We start from the raw sequence: 20,549 nt of genomic DNA, 5'->3' as shown, positions 1-20,549 counted from the left end.
CTCCCCAGCCCCCACGACCCCGAGCCCCGCCAGGGCTTCTTCCGAAGGAGCGCACGAGACAATGAAACGGGTTCTTCCCGGAGCAGCGGGGCCCGCGCCGCGGCTCCGCTCACAGGTGGCAGCGCCGGCGGAGGCTCAGCGAGCGGCGGGAGGCGGCGAGCGGGTCGGGGGCGGCTCGCTCCGAGGCTGCGGGGCCGACCGCAGACAAAAGGCTCTCCAAAAAAAAAACAATATGGCCCTCCCGCGGGGAGGTGGCAATGTTCAGCTCCAGAAATTTCCAAAAATAAATGTTATGAAAACGGGGGGCTTCCCTCCACAAATGACAAAAAAAAAAAAAATGCTCGGAAGAGCCAGGCAAAACGGTGCCCACGCGGCCTCCGGGGTGCGCGTTTCCCGTTAAATATAGGCCTCGGGCTGCGGGCGGTTTAGGATTACAGCAGCAGCCGGGGACGAGGGATGCAAAATATTTGTCGGTGTCGGCGGCGCGGCAAGCCTGGGGGGCCGAGCGCGCAGCCGCCTTCACGCCGGGCCGCGAAGGGCAGCGCGGACACGTGGTGCGCGGGGCGGACGGCGCGGCGCGGGGGGCGGGGGCGCGGGGCTGCCACGCGGCGGGCGCGGGCGGCGGCGGCGGCGCGGGCGGCGGCGGCGCGGAGGCGCGTGGACGCGGGCGGCTCACCACCGGACCGACAGGCAGGGACGGACGGACGCCCAGGTGCGGCGGCGGCGGCGGCAGCGGCGGCGGCGGCGGCGGGCAGGCCGGGAGCGTGCAAGAGTGACTTCCCCGCGGGTTCTCCGAGGAGGATTCGCTTTTTCTTTCTCTATTTTTCTCTTTTTTTTTTCTTTTCAGGTTTTAGAGCGTTTTCGAGTTTTTTTTTTTTTTTTTAATCTTTTTCTCTTTTCTTTTTCTTTTTTTTTTTTTTTTTCTTCAGGCTACTGAGCCCGAAAGCGGGAGAGGCTGCGGCGACCCGGGGCGGAGAGAGGCGGCTGGGGGGAGCCACCGCTCCATTTATACCCGCCCCGGGCGCTGCTGGTCGAAGGGCGCCTCGCGACCTGGGCGCAGTCGTGCCCGCCCACTCGGCCCGGGGGCCCGAGGCGGGGCGGCCACGCGAGAGAGACCCGGCGCGGCGGCGCGGCGCCACAGCGACCCCTGGCGCGCGGAGGACCGCTCCGCGGGGCAGCCTGCGCCAGACCCAAAGGGCCTATGTTGCAAACAGCTCGCCTCTGCGGAGAGATAGGATTCATAGACAATTTAACCCACCCACACGCATAATATTTATAAGCAATGCATCGCTTAATTGTAAAATGAAGGTGACATAAAATAAATTGTAATTATATAATAGGCCCCGTATGTACATGTTTGGGCCCAAATACAGGAAAAAACATTCTGAGGTTTTCAGAATATTGGGACCCAGTGATAAAATCATCAGGCATGGACAAGCTACCATTGTAGTAGTATCTACGGGTGATGGAATTTTCTAGAATTGAACAAATTTCGGTTATGTTTCATAAAACCAAATACAATCATCCCTCTATTTACATGGTGGTGGCATTTCTGGAAGGTTAGTTGGCATTTAAGGGCACAAAAATACTTTCTGCTTCTGTGTAAAAGGGAGTTAGTGTCTAGGCTCTGAGGCTGGGGGCAGAGAAAGAAACTTTATTTCAGCTGGTCTGATAATTAAATTAACATGAGACAGATTAACAAGAGAATATAAATGTAATGATATATGGAAGTATAGAAACTTCACATACATGAAAGAATCAGACACACACATACACACATACACACACACACGAAAGGTTCAGAGACAGAGAGTTAAAATAAGCTCTATGAGATATTCTGAGTTTGGATGAAGTGAGATGCCGTGGGGCTTCAAAGGGAAAAGAGGGTCGCAAAGAGGGTCATTTGCAGGACAGTAAGAAGAGCAGATGCTGAGTAATTAGATGTTTGCCTACCCTACAGGTAGGTTGTAAAGAGTTAAATCTGGTGATAACTCTTAGTATAGGCAGATGTCCAATTTAAATTCTTTAAGGGATGGGGGTAAACGTTGTCCTGAGCCCGCAGGGTCTCTGTTGCTTTCAGCTCAAAATAATTCACATGCCACAGTGGCCTATCTGGGTGGGAGAAGCCTGTTCTGACAGACTTCAAGCCGCCTTTGAAGCTTTCCGAGAAGTTTTACATTCCAGAACTAGGGTTCAATAGATTGTTCCTTATCTCCCTGAACCAGCCTCAGTCTTGAGAATAGGTCAGTTCAGTTGAACATTTGTGTCTCATGTCAGGAGATAGTGATGCAGGTGGGCTCCCAAAGTGAGGCCTAGGGTACAAGCAATCAAGAATTTAGTAATGCCGAAGCCGGTTTGGCTCAGTGGATAGAGCGTCAGTCTGCAGACTGAAAGGTCCCAGGTTCGATTCCGGTCAAGGGCATGTACATTGGTTGCAGGCACCACGTCCCCGGTGGGGGGTGTGCAGGAGGCAGCTGGTCGATGTTTCTCTCTCATCAACATTTCTAGCTCTCTATCTTTCTCCCTTCCTCTCTGTAAAAAATCAATAAAATATATTTATTTTAAAAAAAGAATTTAGTAAGAAGCATATCTGTGTAAACAAAAGAAAAACAATGGTTAACCCTTAGAGCAGACTACAATCCCATTTGAGCTCTCAAAGCCAGTCAAGATTTCTAGATATCTGTCTGGAATGACCTTTGACCTTTACCTGGAGTGATGTTAGGCAGTCGATCTGATAAATTTTCCTTGACTACCGTTTGCATGTTTCCGGTGATCTGTCTACAACAGGCATGAAGATTGTCCATATGTGAGATGTGGTGATTTTTCTGAAATTTATTACAAGTTGTCACGTTAGCTTGCATGGATTTGGGGAAAGGATAGTTTAGTTCTCAATGGTTACAAGTTAGAAGGGTGGCAGAAAAATTGGAATCCTTAGTTTGCAGAGTCATCACAAACTAAAGGAGGACATTAAAAGAATTCAGCATCTAGTACAGTTTATAGGTAGAAAACAAAAACCCCAGAAGACAATGAGCATTACTAGAATCCAATATCCACAAACTTGTTGTTTTTTGTTTTGTTTTGTTTTGTTTAGCCATAGCATTATTTTATTTTTTATTTATTTATTTTTATTTATTTGTTTTTTTAAATCAATCTTTATTGTTCATATTGTTACAAAGGTTCCTCATTTCTTCCCCCCTCCACCAGGTTCCCATCCCACCCTCCGCCCCCTCCCCATCCCCCATTGTCCTCATCCATAGGTGCAGTTTATGTTCAGTCTCTTCCTCCCTCCCTTTCCCCGATAGTAAATCCCTTTTCAGATAGTAAATCAGTTACTTAGCAATTTCTCATATCAATAATACCACCACATGCCCAATGATACATTTCACACAAAAGACATTTCCAAATAGGTCAACCAGCATCATCCAGGCCCCACCCAAGGCACTCACAGATCAACACCCCAGCCCTATACTAACTCAACACATCCAGATCTAAGCCTTCATCACTTGATTCAGCAGACCCTCAAGTTCCCACAAAAGTTTCCAGCCATGTCTGAGAGGCAGCTGTGGGGCAGTGGCAGGCAAGAAGCGAGCTATTCCGGGCCTGGCTGCTCCAGGCCTGGCCTCTGTTGCTCTGGTTCGTTCCACAACCATCTGCTCCGGGTCTGGTCACTGCCGCTCCTGACCTAGTTGCTCTGGACCTGGCTGCTGCTGCTCCGGGCCTGGCCGCACCCGACCCGGCTGCTCTGGGCCCAGCTGCTCCGGGCCTGGCCGCTCCCAGCCTGGCAGCCGCTGCTCCGGGCCTGGCCGCACAAGACCCGGCTGATCCGGGCCTGGCCGCTCCCAGCCTGGCAGCCGCTGCTCCGGGCCAGGCCACACCAGACCCGGCTGCTCCGGGCCTGGCCGCTCCCAGCCTGGCAGCCGCTGCTCCGGGCCTGGCCGCACAAGACCCAGCCGCTTCGGGCCTGGCCGCTCCCAACCTGGCTGCCACTGCCCCAGGTCTGGCTGCTCCAGTGCTGGCTGTTGTTGCTCTGGTTCTGGCTGCTGCTGCTCTGGGGCCTGGCCGTTGCTGCTCCGGGCCCAGTTGCCATTGCTTTGTGCCTGGGCACTCTAGGCCTGGCCGCCGCTGTTCCAACATTCTGTCCTTTTTTAAAAAAAAAAAAAACGCATTTATGTTGCAATTTTGGCTGGTGAGTTGAGTTCTGACTTAGTCTTTGATTTTTCAAGATCTTCTTTGTATTCTTTCTTAAGTAATTTTACTATCTTTTGCTCTCACTTGATTTCTTCACATTGAGAACTTTGGTTTCTTCCTCCTTGTCCTGGGAGCTCAGCAGGTTGGCCTGAGGCACCCCTTTGTTCTCCGCGGGCTCATGCGCTGCTCCAGCCTGTTGCCGGGGTCGGCGCCACCCAGGAAGCAGCCCCCGGCCTTGGCTCCGTTGCCCGTGCTCAGAGGTCGATGGCTCGGGGGCACCCCCCCCCCCGGGGGCCCCGGTGCCCGGCTCCCTGCCGGCGCCCGGCTGACTGGTGTCCAGCAGGGGCTCCTGCTCCCTGTCGCATTCCTCCAGTCTGGAGCTTTTTTTTTTTTTTCTCCTTCCCGCTAGGGGAGTCCAGGATCAGAGTCAACAGACTATCCTCTGCGCAACTCTGGGGGCTCCGCTTTTCGCCACTCCCCTGGGATTCCGCCTCACAGCCCCGTCTCCCCCTGCCCAAGCCTGGGTCCCCAGGGTCTAGTCCAGGACTGGGGTTCAGAGCAGTCCGGACTGAGGCTCAGCGCCGCCGGAGGCTTTGTTTCTTCCCGCTAGGGTAATCCAGCATCAGAGTCAACATTCAGTCCTCTGCACGCAAAGTGCGCGTGACTCCGGGGGCCCTGCTTTTCGCTGCTCGCTTGGGATTCCGCCTCACAGCCCCGTCTCCCCCGCCGGAGCCTGGGTCCCCAGGGTCTGGCTCATAACTGGGGGTCAGCGCTGCTGGTTCGGGGGTTTAGCCCAGGCTGGGGGTTTTATTTCCTTCCTGCTAGGGAACGCCAGGCAGCACCCAGCCCTCTCCTCCTCTCCGGCTGCGACCTTTCCGCGCACGCGCATGCATGCGAGCGCGCAGCATGTCTCTGTACCTTAGGCTTTTTCTCAGCTCCTCTGATTTTCCTTCTGGTTTTCTCTTTCCTTCTTGTTGTAGAATTTTCAGTCAGTCGACTACCTGTAGCTCTGGGCGATGTCCACTCTACATTTTAGTTGTATTCCATTGAAATTGTTGTGTGCTGCTGCGGTTAGGTGTCTACCCGAGCAGCCATCTTGGATCCTCCTCCCACAAACTTGTTTTGCTGAAACATAATTTTCCCACTAAACTCATCTCCATTTTGCCCTGGCTGATGTTGTGCAGTGGTTAGAGCGTCATCCCGTGGAGGGAAGGGCATTGGGTTCAATTCCCCATCAAGGCACAAACCCAGGTTTTGGGTTCCATTCTCAGTTGGAATTCATACATGAGGCAACCAATCAATGTTTCTCTCCTTCTCACTTCCTCTGTCTCTAGAATCAATGAAAAAAAAAATTTCCATTTTTACCAAAGATAGTCAAGTTAAGACTAATTTGTTAGCAAAATAAGTCTAGTCTAGTAATCTTGGCCTGTTGTTTGTATAATTACAACAAGATAGCTATTTATCATATAGGCTCTTTTACATATGCTTTTCTGGAATTTTTCATTAGTAACCTACAGGTGGAACTTTAAATAGCCTCTTGAGGCCAGAAAAGCTAAGCCAAGAACTTGCCATCAGATCTTGCTTGCAATACCTTTAGATTTGGGCTAATTCCTCTCTTCTTAAGGTCCCCAAAATATACTGCATTTGTAAAATACCCAGATTCCATTTGTGCTGTGTTACAAGAACAGTTTCTTATTGAAGTTATGCAAAAAAAGCAATATTGCCATGAAAATAAGAATACTTACTGAAAGTTTCTGAATTCGGAAGAGATCAAGTAGGAAGAAAAAGATGTTTAGTTCTGTTTATAAAGGTATAATCCACCAAATGGCTATAAGTCATAGTTAATGTAAGAGGAAATTTTCCTTATATCTGGAAAAAAATTAAAAAGCTAGCAATATTTCAAACAAGAAGTCTTTTTTTTTTTTTTCTTCTCATCAGATTTCTCTTTTTTGTTGTCGTTTTACAGCTTTCTCCTTGTCTTTGGTTGCTTGATTTTGTCAGTGTTTTCCACCATTCCTGAGCACACGAAATTGGCCTCAAGTTGCCTCTTGATTCTGGTAAGTGAAACCTCAGCTTTTCAGCGTTTGTGCTCCTTTCTCTTTCCTTTTAGTTATAAGACTTGCGTTCAGCCAGCTTTCCCGTGGTTCTGGTGGTAGACATTTTGTCTTTTAGTTGTACTTTTTTTTAATATATTTTATTGATTTTTTATAGAGAGGAAGGGAGAGAAATAGAGAGCTAGAAATGTCGATGAGAGAGAAACATCAACCAGCTGCCTCCTGCACACCCCCCACCGGGGATGTGGTGCCTGCAACCAATGTACATGCCCTTGACCGGAATCGAACCCAGGACCTCCCAGTCCGCAGACCGACACTCCACCACTGAGCCAAACCGGTTTTGGCTTAGTTGTATTTTTGAAACTGTTGTGCAAGGGGGCAGTTCAGTTGTTTACTTATGCCGCCATCTTGGTTTCTTCAAACAAGAAGTCTTAAAAATTGTAATCATCCTCATCAATTCATTCGGTCTCATGTAATTAAGACTTGTTCTGCTTGAATCCAATTTTTCCATTAGTTTGTAGACCTGGCCTGATGATAATTCCAAGAAGTTTCTAAGACTTCCTGTCAAGGTTTGTATGATTTTCTCAGTGAAGTGGGTGCCTTAATTGCTAGAGATTGTGGAAGGTATACCCCACATGGGAAATACATTTTTCTAACAGTTTCTTTGTCACTGTGAAGGTGTCAGCCTTGTGGCAGAGCAAGGAAAATATACATGCAATAAGAACATACTGAGGCCTGGCCAGTGCAGCTGTGGTTGACCATTTACCTATGAACCGGCAGATCATGGTTAGATTCCAGTCAGGCCGTATGCCTGGGTTGGGGGCTTGATCCCCAGTGTGGAGCCTGCAGGAGTCAGTCAGTCAATGATTCTCATCATTGATGTTCCTATCCCTTTCTCCCTCTCCCGTCCTCTCTGAAATCAATAAAAAATATACTGCCCTAGCCATTTGGCTCAGTGGACAGAGCATAGGCCTGTGGACTGAAGGATCCCAGGTTCGATTCTGGTCAAGAGCACATACCTCAGTCACAGGCTCCTAACCCTGGTTGAGGGACATATGGGAAGCAACTAATCAATGTGTCTCTCTCACATTAGTGTTTCTCTCTGTCTTTCCCTCTTCCTTCTACTTTTCAGGAAAAAATGTTCTTAGGTGAGGATTATAATAATAATTACATATATATATATATATTGAGGTATATATATATATATATATATATATTTATTTATATATACACACATATATATTTATATATATACACATATATTTATATAAATATATATATATATATACACACACATATATATATATATATTTTTTAAAGCATGTTGATAACCCATACCAAATGGCAGTTAAATGAAAGCCAACTTAAGTGCACTATGGTGGGTGAAAAGATGTAATAAGTAAAAAAAAAAAAGTGGGGTTTTTAAAAATGGTGTTTTTCCAGGGATCCCAGTAGAACCAAGCATCCAATTTGGATCTCTCATTGCCCTGGCTATTCATCTAACTTATAGCCATTGTTTCCCCATCTGAGTTTCTCTGATTCAGGATCAGACTGCTATCATGTTACACAGCATCAGGATGGCAAAAATCTGGCATTGAGGGATCATTTTTGTAGAGCAGAATGGACTTCATTCATATATGCCATATCTTTATAGATTTTATTGCTGCTTCCTTTGCATGAAAGCAGTGGTTGGCAAACTGCAGCTCGAGAGCCACATGCGGCTCTTTGGCCTCTTGAGTGTGGCTCTTCCACAAAATAGCACGGCTTGGGCAAGTCTATTTTGAAAAAGTGCCGAAACCGTTTGTCTCAGTGGATAGAGCGTCAGCCTGCAGACTAAAAGGTCCCGGGTTCAATTCAGGTCAAGGGCATGTACCTTGGTTGTGGGCACATCCCTGGTAGGGGGTGTGCAGGAGGCAGCTGGTTGATGTTCCTCTCTCATCGATGTTTCTGGCTCTCTATTCCTCTCCCTTCCTCTCTGTAAAAAAAATAAATAAAATATATTTTTTTTTTAAAAAGAAGAAATTTAAGTTTAAAAAAATTTGGCTCTCAAAAGAAATTTCAATTGTTGTACTGTTGATATTTGGCTCCGTTGACTAAAGAGTTTGCCGACCACTGAGCTAGAGGATTCCAAATACAGAAAGTTAGCTCTTACTCTTGAGAAGATTCTGTTTTCTTTCTGATTACAAACAAAATTATTTTGGTAAAATACAAAATCTTTGGCGTTTGTTTGTTTGTTTGTTTTTAGCAAAAAACTTTTCACAGTATCTTAGCAGGAACAGGACCAATAGTCCCAAGAAAATTTTGTCATTTTAGCACGTGAGAGAATATTAAGTTAAGCACACTATTGGCATTAAAGCTTTAAAAAACAAACAAACACCTTCATTCAGTCTTATCCAGCTTAATCACACATAAAATTCTTTCTCAAGATTTCTTTTCACAAACCTTTTACAACTATCTTTGTTCCTTTTATTTTTATTTTTTTTAATATATATTTTATTGATTTTGTACAGAAAGGAAGGGAGAGAGATAGTTAGAAACATCAATGGGAGAGAGTCATCGATCAGCTGCCTCTTGCACACCCCCTACTGGGGATATGCCCGCAACCAAGGTACATGCCCTTGACTGGAATCGAACCTGGGACCTTGAAGTCCCCAAGCCGACTCTCTATCCATTGAGCCAAACCGGTTTCGGCATCTTTGTTCCTTTTAATTTTCTTCTTGTTCTCTTACCCATTCAGAAATAATCAGCTTATTTTAGGACAAGCCATTTTCTTTTAATTCCTTCAAAAATACACTTTCATGCCCTAGCTGGTTTGCCTCAGTGGATAGAGTGTTGGCCTGCAGACTGAAGGGTCCCAGGTTTAATTTCAGTCAAGGGCACATGCAAGAGGCAGCCAATTGATGATTCTCATCATTGATGTTTCTATCTTTCTCTCCTTTTCCTTTCTCTCTGAAATCAATAAAAAAATATTTTTTTAAAATGTATTTTTATACCTATATTTTTAAAAAATATATGTTATTTCTTTCCATGTTAGTTAGAACGAACCAGAGCAACAAAGGCAGGCCCGAAACAGCCAGGCCCGAAACAGCTCGCTCCTCGCCTGCCCCTGCCCCACGGCTGCCTCTCAGACATGGCTGGAAACTTTTGTGGGAACTTGAGGGTCTGCTGAATCAAGTGATGAAGGCTTAGATCTGGATGTGTTGAGTTAGTATAGGGCTGGGGTGTTGATCTGTGAGTGTCTTGGGTGGGGCCTGGATGAGGCTGGTTGACCTATTTGGAAATGTCTTTTGTGTGAAATGTATCTTTGGGCATGTGGTGGTATTATTGATATGAGAAAATGCTAAGTAACTGATTTACTATCTGAAAAGGGATTTACTATTGGGGAAAGGGAGGGAGGAAGAGACTGAACATAAACTGCACCTATGGATGAGGACAATGGGGGATGGGGAGGGGGCGGAGGGTGGGGTGGGAACCTGGTGGAGGGGGGAAGAAATGAGGAACCTTTGTAACAATATGAACAATAAAGATTGATTTAAAAATAAAACAAAATAAAATAAAATGTATTTTTATACCTATATTTAAAAAAAAATATGTTATTTCTTTCCATGTTAGTTAGAAACCCTAATTTCTGATGAAAACTAAGAAGTAGTTGTAAACTATCTGTTACACCAATATTCTTTTTAAAAAAAATATACTTTATTGATTTTTTACAGAGAGGAAGGGAGAGGGATAGAAAGTTAGAAACATCAATGAGAAACACCAACCAGCTGCCTCCTGCACACCCCACCCTGGGGATGTGCCCACAACCTTGATTCAGGTCAAGGGCATGTACCTTGTTTGCGGGCACATCCCTGATGTGCAGGAGACTGCTGATCAATGATTCTCTCTCGTTGATGTTTCTAACTATCTATCCCTCTCTCTTCCTCTCTGTAAAAAAATCAATAAAATATATATTTTTAAAAAATAGATGGTATGATGTGTCAAGGGAAAGAATGTATCCAGGGTTGGGAAGAGGAAGAAGAAAAACTTTAAAAGTAAGGAGGTGGGGAGGGGGCGGAGGATGGGGTGGGAACCTGGTGGAAGGGGGAAGAAATGAGGAACCTTTGTAATAATATGAACAATAAAGATTGATTTTAAAAAAAAAAAAAGTAAGGAGGTGGGGCCAAACAGTATGGCTCAATGGTTGAGCATCAACCTATGAACCAGGAGGTCACAATTCAGTTCCCAGTCAGGATACATTCCCAATTACAGGCTCAATCCCCAGTGTGCGGCATGTAGGAGACAGTTGATCAATGATTCTCATCATTGGTGTTTCTATCTCTCCCTCTCCCTTCCTCTCTGAAAACAATAAACATATTTTTGTTAAGTGAGCAGTTGGGTACAAATGTGAGCCTCTGCAGCTGAGGATCTTGCTGTATAGCAGAAAGTTAAATGCGAGTGTCCCACATCCCACATGGCTCAGGGTTTGGGTCCAGGCTCTGGAGGAGGCGCAAATGAGAGACAAGACAAGAAATAATATTTGGAAATTGGGGGCAGACAGAAGGAAGCCCAAGAAAGTTTGGGATACACCCATAGCCTTTAGGCAGACAATTTCCAGTAACAGGCAGACTATCTTATCAGTAAGGATTTACAAGACTGTTTGGTGTGGACGTTGTTTCAGCTACCTTTGTCTCCACTACCTTTGTCTCGACCTTTGCCGGAATATAAGGATCATCAGCCTTCCAGGATTCCTGTCCACATCCCTCCACTAGTGAAGACAATGGGCGGCTTCCCACAGGGAAAACATTTGCCTGCTAGATCCACTCATTTGTCATTCAACATACTTTATGTTGCAACATACTTTATCTGGGGAGTGCTGTGGACAGAACTGTGAGCTACACATACACAGAACCGCCTGCCCTTTTGAAGAAGAAAGATAAGAAACAAGTTGTGTGTGTATGTGTGTGTGTGTGTGTGTGTGTGTGTAAACCTGGCAGAAAGAGCTTTGAATCTAGAGACTTTTAAAAATATATTTTATTTATTTTTGTACAGAGAGGAAAGGAGAGAGATAGAGAGTTAGAAATATCGATGAGAAAGAGTCATCGATCAGCTGCCTCTTGCACATCCCCAACTGGGGATATGCCTGCAACCAAGGTACATGCCCTTGACCGGAATCGAACCCGGGACCCTTCAGTCCCCAAGCCGACGCTCTATCCATTGAACCAAACCGGTCTCGGCGAACCTAGAGACTTTTAAAAGTAAGAGCAGGGGAAACCCAGCCCCATCCTCCGAGCAGGAGGCCAATTCTTTCTACAAGAGCCCCATTTCCTATTCGCAGCAATGCTTCTGCCCCATCAGGAAGGAAGACCCTTCCTTGTCCACAGACAGCCTCTTCGAGATCTTAGAGGCTGTAAGATCAACCACACACCCCAAGTTCAAGACAGCTGCAAACTTGGCACAGCGGTGGTCATATCTCTGGTCCTCCCCCATCTGTATGATGGGCTCAGTAAGCCCTTTAGGGGAGAGGGACCCAGTGCCTACCCACTGCAGAGAAGACATTCTTTTGTTCCTGTCTGTTCTCCCTACACTGTGAGCCGCTAATCTGTCTGACACCTTGCTGGCCCTTACAATTAGATAATTCTAAGAATAAACCACCACTTGATGTGTTAGACATAATTTTGAGACCTCAAATCAGTACTTATCATGTGTGTGACATGACCAAAGATCAGGGTGTAACAATCTGAAACTGGCCTAAAAAAAGAACAAAACACCACCACCATCTGTAGAGGTCAAGGGAAGAAATGAGGAGATTCATTACTGCTGTCTTCCAGATCAGGGCCCCAGGCCGGATGCTGGCTACAGACATGGGCCTTCCCCTGCAACTGGCCTCAGTCTGGTAGTAACAGCTGACCACTGGTAGTTGGTAGAAAACAGAGATGACAGAGAAACATTGATCAGCTGCCTCCTGCACGCCCCGTACTGGGGATATGCCTGAAATCAAGGTACATGCCCTTGATCAGAATTGAACCTGGGACCGTTCATCCAAAAGGCCGACACTCTATCCACTGAGCCGAACGGTTAGGGTCATCAGGAAATTTTTGAGGAAATATGAGTACAAGTGGGGTCCCATGAAGGGGGACCTGGGATGATTGAGTCCCCTTTTCAGCCTTCCCTGGGCCTCATGGTCTGATTATCTCACAGGAGATACCCATGATGGTTTAATTAAAAGCACGCCCGCCCTGCCTATTTCTAGTCTCATCTCCTTCATCCTTCACAGACATTTCCCCAATAAATCTCTTGCACACGTCATCCCCTCTTGGTGTCTGCTTCTTGGAGGACCCAAACTAATACACAGACCATGTGCCACAGACTCAACAAGCCTGCCTCTTGTGGATGGCCCTGGAAGTTGATAGAGCAGTTTGCCATCACTAATTCATTTCACGTTGACACGAAGTCTATTCAGCCACCCAGTGTCTGAGCGCCTGGGAAAAGGAGGCTGTCATGAAAGTCTGATGGCCACAACCAGGAAGGAGCATTCAAGAGCGGTGGGGGTGTGCATGCTGCTCAGGAGAGCTTCTCACGCTGGCCATGCAGCTTCCTGGCCCATGGCCTGACTCTGACACAGAAACAGGCTCAGAGGAAAGGAGGGTTCAGTAGGCTCCACTCATAGTTGAACCAAATCATTCCTCAAAAGTAACTGCTACTCTTGTTCAACTTCATACTCACCATACTGACTTCTCATTTGAAATCGGATGTCTGGAGAGAACTCGCCCCCTAGAAGGAGGTGACCTTGGGGGCGGCAGGGTTAAAGGCAAGGTCACCTCCTTTAGTGTGGGTGAGTTCCAAATTCCCTGCTCCACTGGTGAAAATCCTCTGCATTCCCCAATATAACCTGGGGGCTTAGGCCTGGAGCGCCGCAGGCCCACCCTTTGCCCACTGAAACAGAATCTGCATGTTATCAAAATCCACAATAAGGTTTGAGAAACTCCATCCCACTCTGCCCTGCCCACCACCCATTCCGCCCTGCCCAGGAATCGGTAACGGTGATCATACATTGCAATACTGTTCATCACCATCAACAACAACAACAGAAATACGAGTACATGCTACAGTGAATCTTGAGAACATCATGCTAAGTGAAAGAAGCCAGTGTGGACGGAAGTGCCACATGCTAATCTGACAAGCTCAGGGGAGGCCTGCATGGCAGTCTTGCAAACTCAAAGACCTAAAGTAACCACAAGGATGGCCTGACATTAAAACTTGAACTAAAAGCAGTTATGGTGGGTAATCACCTCCTAGGTCTGTATTTTCCCTGACAAGGTCAACCTTTGCCTTTACTGAGCCATCTGTCTTTTCGCATCTATGACAACAAACCATGGAAATGTCAAGGTTACTGGCAACTTCCCTTTTTCCCCCGACCCCTCAGGACACAACCAATGCCCTAGGCATCAGGACAGATACCACAAATTCCTTCATTGTTATCCTGTTCTATGTTTACTGTTAACTATCCTGTACCCACCTAAGTATCTGTCATTTTACTTTACATTGACTCTCAGAGGTTCCCCCATCCCCTTTGCTTCCTCCTGCCTCTCTAATCTATCACCAGAGGATTTCATGTAACAGGCTTACATCTTCTCCTTTGATTGTGATGTATAAAACAAGGTGAGAAAAACACCATTCTCTGTTAATCAGCTTAACAATAACCCACAACCTTCGGACCAACTAAAAACACCATTCTCTGGAACATTATCCCAATATGATGAGATTCTGCTTCCCTGCAATTGTCCAACAATTTGACTCAAATAAACTCACAAAAATTCTTTACAGGTTTGAATGTTTTTAAGTTAACACCAGTCACAAAAGACAGCATAGAGTGAGAAACCGTTTACATGAAATGTCCAGAAGAGGCAAAGCCAGAGACAGAAAGTATCCCGGCGGTTCCTCGAGCTGGGGGTGGGCAGAGACTGGGAGGAAGTGGAGTGACTGCTAATCGATAGAGGTTTCATTTTGGGATGATATTTTTAGCTATGAAAATAATAAAAACGGTTGGATTGCGCACTTTAAATGTTAAATGGGTGAACTGTATGGTTGTGAATTACATCTCAGTGAAGCTGGTGTGTGTGTGTGTGTATATATATATATATATATATATATATATATATATATACACACACACACACATACATACACATACACACATAGAGAGAATTGTGTGAACACTCGGTAAAATCATGTGTGTAAAGAAGACGGCTCTCTGCCTCATGGCATGGTTCAGTGGTTGAATGTTGACCTATGAACCAGGAGGTCACGGTTCAATGCCCAGTCAGGGCACATGTTTGCGTTGCAGGCTCGGTCCCCTGTGGGGTGTGCAGGAGGCAACTGATCAGTGATTCTCATCAATGATGTTTCTGCCTCTCTCTCCCTCTCTCTTCCTCTCTGAAATCAATAGTAAAATATATATATATATATAATTTTTTTTAAATTTTTTTAAAAGACTCGGCTTTGCAAGAGCAGCTACTGTACTTTGGAGCAGATACTAACCTTGCCCTCAAGTAGCTCACATTCTAGTGAAAGAAATGACACAGGCATAAGAAACAAAAAATCCAAAAATGAATGCACAATATCTGAGTGAAGTACAGATAATATTTTGGGAAAATCACACACACACAAAAAAAGTAAACCTGTCCACCCATCCCTCCATCGATCCACCCAATAATTACCTGACACGTACTGTGTGCCTGACATGGGGAGCAGAGATGAACACCATGGGAGGAAGGCATGCAAGCAACTGTGTTCCATTGCAGCACAATAACTGCCATGGGGAGGACACACTCAGTAGAAGACGGGAGTAATTAACTATCTGGAAGGCCAGAAAAGGGATCTCCTAAAGGACACTCCACCTTTTCCTTTTAAACTAAAAGGCAATATTGAAGAAAGCCAAACTCTAAGGAAGAAAATTAAGATAAAGGCAAATCCACTGCCACCATCGCCACCATGGAATCACTGTTTTGTGGAACCCTTCCATACGTTTCTCTGTGATCATTCAAATGTGTATCCACTCAGCACTGCGTGACTTGTGACCTGGCATGCACTCAGCTCAACCCAGCTTGTTCCTGCTCATACCCTTGTCCATAGGGTGAACCACAAGTCACTCAAACATTTCCTACTCATGGACACTCACATTGCTTCCAGGTCGGGACCGTGACAAAATATTGCCATAAACATCTTGACTTTAATTGCTAGGTTGGCCAATGACATGGGCTATGGAAAAACTCACAGCTACAAGAAGAGATGCAGAGAGGGTGGGCTAGAAGGGTCAGTGCTGGGGGGTGGGGGGAGAAGGGGAGAGAGAGGGGGACATATGTATAATAATACTTCCAACAATAAAGATTTATTTAAAAAAAAAAAAAAAAGAAGAAGAAGAAGAAAAAGAAGAAGAGTCGGGACCTGTTTGGCTCAGTGGATAGAGCGTCGGCCTGCGAACTGAAAGGTCCCGGGTTCGATTCCAGTCAAGGGCATGTACCTTGGTTGTGGGCACATCCCCAGTGGGGGTGAGCAAGAGGCAGCTGGTCGGTGTTTCTCTCTCATCGATGTTTCTAACTCTCTGTCCCTCTCAATTCCTCTCTGTGTAAAATCAATAAAATATATTTAAGAAGAAGAAGAAGAAGAGGAGGAGGAGGAGGGGGAGGAGGAGAAGGAGGAGACACAGAGAGGAAGTTTACTTTTCCCAAAGGGAAAGGGCCAGTGCATTGCTAATCAATACAAGGGCAAGAAACAAAAGGCAAATTCCCCTGTTAGCCAACAGTAATGACTTCTGTTGCTAGGTGACGAGGAAGAGGGTAGGATTTGGGGGCTGAAACTGAGCAGATATCAGGGGGTTTGTAGTTTGTTTTTGTTTTTTTCAGGAGACAGTCCTGGTAGATATCCTAGGAAGGTGTCTTATCAGTATTTTTCCCAAGCTTAGAGCCAAAGTCATGAAGAGTTCAAAAGAGGGGGGAAGGGCATTTTCTACAAAGTAGAGACTTCTTGGTGGGAATTAGCCCTTAGTTCTGAAAATAGCAGGGAGGAGGGGCATGCAAGAATGTAGCCTTGAGAGTAACTTACCTTGTCTTGCAGTTTGAACAGAGGGGCTGTTTGAATTCAGATGAGCTAGCCATCTTGGGGTTTAATTGCCAGGTGCTTCTCACAAATTGTGGAAGGCCACAGCAAAGAAAAACAGGCCTTTTTCTCATCTTCACACAGCGATGCTAGCTGGATGGGATATCTAGCCATAACCCATCCAGGGAGGTTTTTAAAAATGGTAGTGACTTAGGGGCGTTCACTGCTGAAGGAGATGAGCCAGTAAAATAGGTGGAGTGAAGCAGATGGAGAGAAGAATCATGAGACAGGGTCCTCAAGAGACGAGGAGGAGGTGGGCTCTGGCTCTGGAGGAGGGGTTAGATTGTGACAGAGGAAGGGGATCCCCTCTGTTGTCTCTCTCACAGAGGAATGAAAAAGCGTCCCCAGTCAGCGTCTCCATGCTCTTCGGAGAGCTCTTCTCCCTGGCTTGCTACCTACACTACAGCTGCACTGCCCCTTCCATCCTTCCCGTGCGGTGCACTAGCTGGAACCACTCCTGGGACTCATCTTCCCTGGCTGGTGCCTTCTTCGTTCTCCAGGTCTCAGCTCAAGTATCTCCTCCTCCCCTGAGAGGCCACATTCCCCCTGTGGATTCTCTGCCCTGGCACTGCTCGTTCCCTTTTGCAGAATGCATGAGAATCTATTGTAGAATGTACGCATTTACTTGGAGCGTGAGCTCTATGAGGGCTGACACTGTCGGTCTTTCTCATTCTTTAGTTCCCAGCACAGAGAAGGTGCGCAACAACCCTTCCCGCTCATGCAGTTCCCCAGACCAGAAGAATGTGGGCATGGTCCAGTTTCCCTTCTCACCCGGCACCCCAACCACATCTGGCCAACCACCAAGTCAAAGTCCTGATCCCTCCTAGTAGCACCTCCAGACCTACCCTCATTCTCCCACCCCAACTGGTCTCAGTCTGAGTCCGGGTCCCTCCCTACTCCCTTCCATTCTCTGCGCAGCAGCCAGAGTTGTCTTTCCAAAGAGCACGTTGGGTCCGGTCACACTCCGGCTTAAACCCTTCAGCAGCTCTTCTTTGCCTTCAGGCTCAACGTGAAATGTCATAACAAGTTCTTGCCTAGGTTCTCCTCTCCCTCCTTGTCCATATCCCCACCCTACACCTTCCCGAGCCTTCTTGAAATTTTCAGCTTCAAAGTCTGCTCTAACAAGACACCCTTCCCTTCTCGTGTGGGTGTGCTGGAAACACCTCCCTCCCACACACACACACCCCGCGGTGCCAGGTTGTTCACCGTTTATTCCTGAAATTTAGCACAAAGTGACACTTAGAAATCTCCCCTCCCCACTTCCTTCATCCAACAGCTAGAGAACTGAGAGCTTAGAGTGCAGTTTTTTGTTTGTTTTTCATAAGAAAAATGAAATTTTTAATTATTTCATATATATATGAAGACCCCTACAAAACTGCCCTCTAAAAAATAATTATATATATAAAAAAATATATATATATATATATATATTTTTTTTTTTCTTTCTTGATTTCCCACAGAGAGAAAGGGAGAGGGATAGAGAGCTAGAAACGTTGATGAGAGAGAAACATCGACCAGCTGTCTCCTGCACAACCCCTACCGGGGATGTGCCCGCAACCAATGTACATGCCCTTGACCGGAATCGAACCTGGCCTTTTCAGTTCGCAGACCAATGCTCTATCCACTGAGCCAAACCGGTTTCGGCGAGTAGGGGTCTTCTTAAGGGGACGGTTTTTGTTGATTTTCAGGAGAAGGGAGAGACAATGATTCAGCAGCAGCAATGGGGAAGGAGCCCGTCTGGTGGGGGCTTGGAGAAAGAGCAGACAGGCCCTCAGGGAAGCAACGCCAGAGGGAGTCAATCTCCCTGAAGGTCAGAGAGGTTTGGGAGTGAAGCAGGCTGGGGGGATGGGTCATGAGGATTAAGCCTGTGGGGCCTAGTGGTAAGGGGTTTGGACTCTGAGCCTCACAGGTGTATGAGTCATCAACACTTAGGTGACGGTGATAACCAGAGAGGGCTCCCTCCACCCCCATCGTGTCTTGCGATGCCGAAGAATGAGCTCCACAAGCTCCACTGACCAAAAGATTTAAGCAAAAGTGTGGCCAGTTTGTCACAAGCAGATTCAGGCTCCCTTCATGGCGGGGGGTGGGGGTGGGGTGGGGTGGGAGACACACGACGACAATAATGGGCTGCCCCCTTGAAGCCTTGTAGTCCAGGGGTATATATATTTGCTACGTGCCTGCTTCTCTATCTATCTGTGTTGTCACCTGGTTGATTCCCACAATTGTTCTTGCCCAGCAAGGAGCCGGAACTCTCCCTGTTTCCATGCGTCCTTTCTCTGTTACTACGCTGAACCTTCTCTGTTTCTATGCGTTGGAATATCTTGTAGCTACAGGCCCTCCCTTGTTTTCCGCTGCCTCCCGCTTTGAGTCGAGAAATGTTTCATAATTTCTGCTTGGTTGGTTTCTGTGATTAGGCTGCTCAAACTGCCGTGTCTGCCCCTGCCTTTGTTTTCCACTGCTGTACCTGCCTGCATTTCAAGTTAACCCACTTCATCCTGAACATGTGCAGAATGGTCCTCCGTGGAGCCCTGGTTAGAATGGAGACCACAGCCCCTGATTGGAGGTGACCCAAAAGCCTTAGCTGAGTGAGCTGGGCCCATAAGATGCAGGGCTAGAATCCAGGAAGCCCTGGGACTGATGCTGAGACCAGCGGGTCACAGAAGAATTTCCTTATGTGGGAGAGAAAGGAAAGATTTGGGCAGAGGATGGGACTTAGGTGGGCACTGGTGGGAAGGCAAGCTCCCCTGCCCATGGCAGGTCCCCATGGCTCCTCCCTGGAGGCCTGCAAGCGTCTCCTCATCTCCCTCTCTCTCATACCTCTGCCATCCACTCCGAATGTGGCAGCCAGAATCGTTTTTTACAAATGTAAGTAAGACCATGTTCCTCGCCTCACCCAAATGACACTCCCTTAGAGACTTCTCATGGCTGTTAAGCTCTGAGCTGGCAATGGTGTTTTCCAGACTGAGGTGGTAAGGCGGATGATTTTCAGTGGGAATGGGAGGAACATTTTTTAATTTCAGCTATGTATTAGAAAAAATATGAGTGGTATGTTAATTATTTGATTTCACGAATAGTCTTGCTTAAGGTAAGGATACATAGGAAGGCAATTTAAAGGACATTTTTGTTGATGTTGTTAATCATCTCCTGAGGATATATTTTTTTTTTCCTATTGATTTTTTTTTTTTGGGGGGGGAAGAGGAGAGAGAAACATCAGTGTGAGAGAAACACATCAATTTGTTGCTTCCTGTGCAAGCCTCACAAGGTGCGTGCCCCAGACCTGGAATTGAACCTGTGACCCTTAGGTGCATGGGCTGATGCTCTAACCACTGAGAGCACTGGCCAGGGTTAAAGGAAAATGTCTAAGGAAATATGAGTACAAGTGGGGTCCCATGAAGGGGGTACTGGGATGATTGAGGTTCCTTTTCAGTCTCACCTGGGCCTCTCTGAACCTCTCTGGCTCTAGCTATACTGGCCTGCAAGTCCTTGAAAATCCACTTGCTTATCTGCCAAGAATGTTCTGAAATGTTCTCTCCAGACTCACTCCTCCACCCCTTCCCCCATCTCTTGCTCAGATAACGTCCACTCACCCTTCAGAGCTCCATTCCAGCCTCACTCTATTGCTGGGGCTGGGGCTGGGGTGTCTTATGATGGGGGATCCTGGTGTGATGATCTCACAGGCCCCTTGGTGCTTGCCCTTGCTGCACTTTGGGATGACCTATTCTGTGTCTGGAATTAAATCTACAGCTCCCTCTAGAAATGTAAACCTTTTATTTTTTTATTTTATTTTATTTTATTATTTTATTTTATTTTATTTTATTGATTCCAAAAAGGGAGAGGGAGATGGAAACATCAATGATAAGAGAAAATCCTTGATCTGCTGCCTCTTGCACTCCCCCTACGTGTGCCCTGACCTGGAATTGAACCGTAACTTCCTGGTTCATAGGTCCAGGCTCAGCCACTGGACCACACTGGCTGGGTGAAAGTAAGCTTCTTGAGGCTGGACTGTGTCTGGCTCACCATTGTATGCCCACTGGCTAGCACAGTGCTAGGCGCGTACTAAGCACTCATTCGAAAGAACGAATGAATGAATGAATGAATGGGTATATGAATAAACTCAGCGATACCACCATCGTGTGGCTGTCCCTACAGAATTAGGAATTGCCTCCACAC

Source organism: Pipistrellus kuhlii, unplaced genomic scaffold (assembly GCF_014108245.1).
Source record: "Pipistrellus kuhlii isolate mPipKuh1 unplaced genomic scaffold, mPipKuh1.p scaffold_m20_p_2, whole genome shotgun sequence".
Lineage (NCBI taxonomy): Eukaryota > Metazoa > Chordata > Mammalia > Chiroptera > Vespertilionidae > Pipistrellus > Pipistrellus kuhlii.
The sequence above is the reverse complement of the archived record's forward strand: the minus strand, read 5'-3'. Positions refer to the sequence as shown.